We start from the raw sequence: 7293 nt of genomic DNA on the forward strand, positions 1-7293 counted from the left end.
GGAAAACAGAAGGACTGGATTACGATTGGTTAATAAGTTGCAAGGATGCTAAGTGATGGACCGAATCGATTCTCCATGACATTGTCGGTGCCCAATGGTGATGCTGAGCTGAGGAGGGAATTCTGACAGTGTTTGGTACTTGAACCATCAAAGTCGTTCTTCCTGGATTTTTCCAATTGACCAGGATCTTGGACCACGTGGTGCAGATGTGAGGCAGAGACCATGTTCATTCAATTGGACAAGAGAGAAGCAGGTCAGCCTTCATACTCTCTGTTCGTTACACCAACTACTGGTCACAGGTCAGCCTCTGTCGGAATTACCAACTGATCGTCCCAGGCGACTGACTTCTTGTTTTAACAGTGCTCTCTGTTCAAGGTTGGACATTGGTTAAGCTTTTTCACCAGTCCATGGCTTCAGTTATCTGATTGGCTGATTTATTTATTTTCACGAGTACCAAAGTTCAGTGAAAAGCTTTGTTTACGAGCAGTACAGGCAGATCATGGTAAGGAAGAATGTACAGATAAAATAAACTTAGACAGAGGCATTCAGATGAAACTTCACAGGGTGTGCGCTAAGCGATATAAATGTTAGCAATATAAGCATTATTTGAGGCTAGAGAGTGCAATCATCTGCCTAATACTGGCTGAAACGGAGCTGTTCCAGGTGCATCGGTCCAGGCTTCTGTATTTTCTGCCTGATGGAAAAAGTTGCAGCAGATCATTGTCTGTTTGGCTGATCTGCTTTCAGTTATTGCATGGTGCTCTCTGATTGGCTGGCTGCCCTTGGACAAGTCTCAGTTGCTTTATTTCTTCAATAATTTAATAATTGCTGTAAAGAGATATTGCAACATGTTCAGGTGTTGCTCTCGAAACTTCGACTGAGTCAACCCATATATGCAGGTATTGATGCAACAATTTGCATCAGCAACATCCATCCAATTTGTTGAAATATATACTCAGACAGTGTGTAATCCATCGGAACAGTTCCTGTAATTTTAGAATACAAGAATTCTACAACATACACTGACCACAGAGCGATGAAGTTGCCCGAAATGGTGAAGAGCAAAATCACAGACTTCCTTCTGCTCTCCATCTCTGAGTCTCTGGCATTCTCTCCATTGCTCTGACCTCTCAGACCCTTATGTACTCGACTAGTCACTAAAATGTGTCATACTGTCAGTGCATTAATCAATAGAATTAAAGTGAAAGGAAGTATGGGGGTTAAAATCCGATCCAACCAATCAAATCCCCACATCCAGGATCAGTATAATAACTTGGTTTCACACTGCAGAGCCATGGTACATTGTTGATTATACTCAATGCCTCAAATGTAAAGTAGTATGGGATGTTTCTTAAAGAGAGTAGGAAGCAGGTTACTGTTAGAACAATGGCTGCAGTTTTCTCAGTGCAATATTCCATTTTCAGCTTCTGGCAACAAATGGCCACAAATCGATCAAAAGAGAAAACAACTGTGAACCAGACAGAGCAGTCTGTCGTTGCAGAGGCGAGTACAGTTTTGAGGCTGCACACAAGAGCAATATCCAGCAATGTCCCTGGGAAATAATGAAACTGATGTGCCACAACAAGTTGATTAAAAAAATGACTGAAAGATCTGCTATTGCCATGGCCACCAGGTAGCGAGTGGTACAGGTATATAGGTCACACTTTCCACGAGACAGGATGACAATTGCCATTAAATTAGCTGAAAGGAAAGGAATGGAAAATGATGTGAAAATGACTGAACATACATCCTCCATGTACAATGAAGGTTGTAAGTTTATCTTGCCGACTGAAGGGAGGAAATCAGAAAAGCTATCAGTCAAACTGTGTTTGAACCCCCTCAAATGCACAAAGAACTTTTTTAGAAATGATTGCAGTGATCAAATCTGAAAATATTCACGTAAACAGTTGCTGCTATTGAAAGGAGAAGGAGTCTGTTAAGTATAATCGAGGGAGCTAATTGCATATATCCATTTCCTTTTGGATCTCTGCAGGAAGACGTTCAGACCTTAATTTAATTGTGTTGTGACAGAATGGTCAGAGGGACAGAAGGCAAGTCAATACGTATTGCTGATGGCGTTGATGGATGAGGAGGAATGTTGGAGGATGAGATAAATATCTGTTCACTGATAAGACAATGGGAAACTCGATGAAAAAAATTCTGAACGAGAAGTGAAGAAGTCAAGGAAGGCTCGTGATAGTGATAGACTATGTGAAGAAACAGTGTTCTGGAACTTCCACCAATACAAACATTAAAATAAAAGATAACATGTATGAAGGTGAATAAGAAGAGGGGATGAATGTTTCTGAAGGTGACTGCATATGAGTATAAAGCAAAACTATACAAAGCATTTAAGGGCAAATGTTTACTTATGCTACCCTGTGTAGAACATACGCATGCAGGAAAACTCAGAAATTACGAAACTCGGGAAGCAACAACAAGAATAAAAAGAAAAAGTAACAATAATAGGACAAACTTATTGCCTCTGGAATTAAATAGGCAGTATTCAGACAAAATTAAATTAATTAATGATATGCATGCAGCTGAATAGGTCTGACCTAATAGCCACTACAGTGACACTGATGTATTAACACCAATCGACATCAGGTATAATTCAAAACGATTAACTTAACCAAATCATTTTACTCTTCACGACAACTTATAAGTGTGACAATTAATTTAGCACGAAGTATTATGAGACATACAGTAAAAGCAGAGAGCAACATAATCACACAATATCGCTGGCTATTGTCACTTACCAGGAATTCCAATAACAGCAAATATCATGTAATATAATTTCAGCATATCATCAATTGGACGGGACATTTTCAGTGTGAGGTGTTAGCTTTCTCTGAGATGCAGATCGTCTCTCCCTGAATTATAAACTGAAGACTTTAATTCCCCAAGTCTTTCAATTGTAGCCTGTAAGATCACCCCTCTAGGGATATGGCGTTACATTTTCAACTCAATGAAAAACAGATCGTGACAACGTTTCTGTGTGATCAGTAACTGAATACAAAAAAGAATTCTTGAAGAGGTTTATCAGCAATGCCATAGAATTGTGGTATCGTCATTTCAAGCAGAGAGACAAAAGCAGAAAGGGGAGGGAAGAAAAATAGAGAGAAGTGGGGTGAGAGAGTCAAAGACAGAGATAGTGTGAATGAGAGTGGGATGGAGAGATTGAGAGAGAAGAACGAGGGAGACAGAGCGATAGACACGTGGAAATTAAGACAGCAAGTGTGAGAGATAGAAAGAATTAGAGAAAAGGTGGAGATCGAGCTTGACAGGGACAGAATGGCAGAGGAGACAGTATGAGAAAACAGAGATATACAGATAGAGACAGGTTCAGACAGAAATAGACAGAATTAAGGAGGGAGAATAGAAACACACACACACATTCAATCCCGCTTTTGCTCTCTAAAATCAATTCTGAAGAATGGTCACTGAAACCGAAAAGGCTATTTTTGCTTCCTCACGACAGTTGAGGCTATATCTGCTGAGTTTCTCCAGTCTGTTTCGTATGTCCAGCATCCCTGTTTATTTGTTTATTTTTAATTGCTGGTTCATCCTTGTTTAATAAATCCTAGACAAGTCACCCATTTGTTCGAAACAAAAAATAAAATGTTAAAGATATCATCAAACACAACATGAAGGTCCACAAAATAATGAAAGTACAGCTCCAGCAGAAATAAGGTTGAGCAGCAATTGACAAGCCATTTAATATGGAGGGTGCACGTGGTTTGAGGAAACAGACAGTGCACTTTTTACGAATTGAAAGAATGTGAGGCAGTTCCAGTGAACGTTATGAAATGTTTCATCGGTGGATGTGAATCAGATGATTCCTTTGTCAGGTGACTCCTGGACCAGGCAGCACAGAGTCAGAATTAGAGGTACATGGTTTAAGTTTAAGACAGGGACATATGCAATGGATTACAAATTCAGCTCATCAAGGCTGATCCGCCATTCAATATGATCATAACTGATGGAACACGACAATGTTTTTACTCATCCCATCTCCACAAACTTGCAGCTTCACAAAACCTTGAATAAAAGCATTCTGAAACTATATTTCCAAATCTTTATTTCGATTGTACATGATTGGGTAGGGAGGAATTATCCGTGGTAGGAATTTGCCAATAACTGCCGACATTTCACGAGTTTGGGATTGGGTGATGTGAGACGAGATTGTTCCAGTCGATTTTGGGGGCGTGAACAACAAACCAGGTTATTGTCTGAACAGCGTTAGATTGGGAAAGGGAGAGGTGCAACAAAATCTGAGAGCTCACCACACACCAGTCGCTCAGGGGATGCATGCATGTGCAGCAACTGGTGAAGAAGTTAAATGGTACTTTGGCCTTGAGCGCGAGAGGATTGGATTACAGCTGCGGCGATGTCTTGTTGCGATTGTGCAGGGGTCTTAATGAGACTCCACCTGGAGTAATGTGTGCAGTGTGGGGTCTCCTTATCTGAGGTAGGATACTGGTAATGGAGGGAGACAAAGCATGTGGGTGACATGATGGCTCAGTGCTTAGTACGGCTACCTAACATTGCCAGCTACCCAGGTTCGATTCTAACCCTGGGCGACTGTCTGTGTGGAGTTTGCACATGCTCCCTGTGTCTGTGTGGGTTGCCTCCGGGTGCTGCAGTTTCCTCCCACTCTCCAAAGATGTGCAGGTGAGGTGAATATCCAAGTTAAATTGCCCATCGTGTCAGGTACCTTAGTTAGGGCTAAGGGTAGGGAAATGAGTCTGGGTGGGTCACTCTTTGGAGGGTCGGTGTGGACTTGTTGGGCCGCAGGGCCTGTTTCCACACTGTAGGGAATCTAGTCTAGTTTCCAAGACTGATTCCTGGGATGGCAGGACTGATGCATGGAGAGAGATTGGATCTGTTAGGATTTGTTCACTGGAGTTGAGAATAATGAGTTGGAACCTCATCGGACCCTGGAAAGTTCTGCTATGGTAAACACAAGAAGAATATTTCCGATGACCAGGGATCCCAGAACTAGGGCGTCAGGATACGGGATGGGTAAGTTCATACTGAGATGAGGAGAAATGTTTTCACCCAATGAGTGGGGAACCTATGAATCAATCTGCAATAGGAAGCAGTTCCAGCCACAAAATTGTATGTTTACGAGGTGGAAGTCAATGTTGTTCTTAGGGCTAAAGGGTTCAAAAGAAATGGCGGAGAGAACAGGAACAGGGGATTGAACTGGGTGATCAGGCAGAGTGCGTTGAATTGCAGAACAGGCTCGCAGGGCCGAAAGACATACTTCTGCTTCTATTTCCTGTGCTTCAATGTTAGACGCAGTGTAAAGCCCTTAAGAATCTTTCTATGTGTCAATATGCGTTTGGGAGGAATCTGCAAACAACACATGACCAGCTGCCTGCATGAAGCTGGCACATTGAGGGCACAGAGTAAATTTCCCAAAAGTGGGATGACTCACACGCACCAATGTGGCTATCTGACCATGATAGCCATGGCCAATGATCTGAAGCCCTGACATATTGCACACCTTATCGCTCTGTCTCGCTGTCCCATCGTCACATGGAAAAATATCAGCGTTTCCTCAGTGCTAATGGGTCAGAATCCAGGAATTCCCTCCCTAAGGGACATTGTGAGTCTGTGCCAGAGTAAAGCTCTCACCACGCTGTCCCCGATCAAATATTCCCAGTACAGTGACAGTACGGGTTTGATACAGAGTAAATCTTCCTCAGAAATAAGAAGAGTTTGTTGACGTTATTGAGCTTGTTCTACAGGTCCCCAAGTAGTCAACGGGAATTAGAGGAACAAGTATGCAGAGTGATTGGAGGGACTGGAATTATCAGAGCGTTAAGGGTCCAGATATGAATTTGTTAAGTGCGCTCAGGAAAGTTTCGTTAAGCAGTATGTAAAGAATCCTACTTGGCAAAGAGCAAAACCTGACCAATGTTTGAGAAATAGGGCTGGACAAGTGTCACAGGGGACAGCTGGGAGCACTTTGGAACCAATGACTATAGATTATTAATTCTAAAATATTTATGGAAACGGATATAGATGGTCAACAAGTTCAAGTTCTAAAGTGGGGCAAGGCGTATTTTGATTGAATTAGACAGTAGATTGCAGGTGTGGTCTGGAGTACTTTGTTTGCAGGCATAGTGATCTCCGAAAATTTGGAGGGCTTTAAAAGTGAAATAGCTTCAGTTTAAGGTCTACCTGCTCCTGTGAGGTGGAAAGGCAAGACTCACAGGGATAGGGAACCCTGGGTGACCAGAGATATTGAGGGTTTGACCAGAAGAAGTGGAGGTATGGCTCAGCTACAAGCATCTGGTACCAAGGGAATCCCTGGAGGTATATCGGGAACGCAGGAGTTTACTGAAGAAGGAAATCAGAAGGGCAAAAAGGGGGCATGAGGTAGGCTTGTCTGAGAAGATTAGTGTGAATCCAAAGAGGTCATTTTCTGCATATTAAAGGTTAAACAATAACTAGAGAGAGAATAGTGCACCTCAAGGACCAAAGTAGACATGTATGGGTGATGTCCTCAATGAATACTTCTCCTCTATGTTTACTGTGGAGAAATACGTGAAGACTTGGAAACGTGGGAACGTTAGTCGTGATATCATGAGGACCGTTCATATCATAGCAAAGGTGGTGTTGGACGTATTAGAATGCATGAAGGTGGATAAATCTCCTAGTGCTGACCACATATATCCAGGACCACCGCAAGAGGCGTGAGAGGAAATTGCCAGGGTCCTGGCTACTATTTTTGCATCATTTGTTGGTATGGTTGAGTTCCTGGAAGACTGGAGGGGAGTGAGTATTGTGTCATTATTCAAAAAGAGCTGGAAAGAAATACCTGGGAACTATAGATGAGTAAACATAAAATTTTGGTGGGCAATTAAGCTGGGAAAATTCAGCGAGGTAAGATATGCATGCATTTGGAACGAGAGGGTTTTATTAGGAATAATGTTGTGCGTGGGAGATCATGCCTCACAAATTTGTTAGAGTTCTTTGATGAAATTATCAGGAAGTATGACGAGGGCAAGGTGGTAGAATTAGTCTAGTGGATTTCAGTAAGACCTTGGATAAGGTTGCTCATGGTACGCTGCTCTGGAAGGTTAGAGTGCTTGGAATCCAGGGGTCGCTGGAAAACTGTATATGCAACTGGCTTGATGGTAGGAAGCAAAGAGTATCAGTGCAAGGATGCTTTTTGTCCTGGATGTCTCTGACTAGTGAAGAGATGGAAGAATTTGGAAGATGGAAGAGATCGATGCAGATCCCATTCCTGCTATTATCTATATCAATGATTTGGATCAA

General features: G+C 42.2%; 1 pseudogene; it reads right to left on the reverse strand.

Moving 5' to 3' along the window:
- Positions 1-793: 793 nt before the first annotated feature.
- Positions 794-2826, reverse strand: LOC148146430 (putative G protein-coupled receptor 139; annotated as a pseudogene).
- Positions 2827-7293: the final 4467 nt, after the last annotated feature.

The sequence above is a fragment of the Chiloscyllium plagiosum genome, unplaced genomic scaffold (assembly GCF_037043375.1).
Source record: "Chiloscyllium plagiosum isolate Xiang-an unplaced genomic scaffold, Cpla_swu_hap1 HiC_scaffold_21, whole genome shotgun sequence".
In the NCBI taxonomy this organism is placed as follows: Eukaryota; Metazoa; Chordata; class Chondrichthyes; order Orectolobiformes; family Hemiscylliidae; genus Chiloscyllium; species Chiloscyllium plagiosum.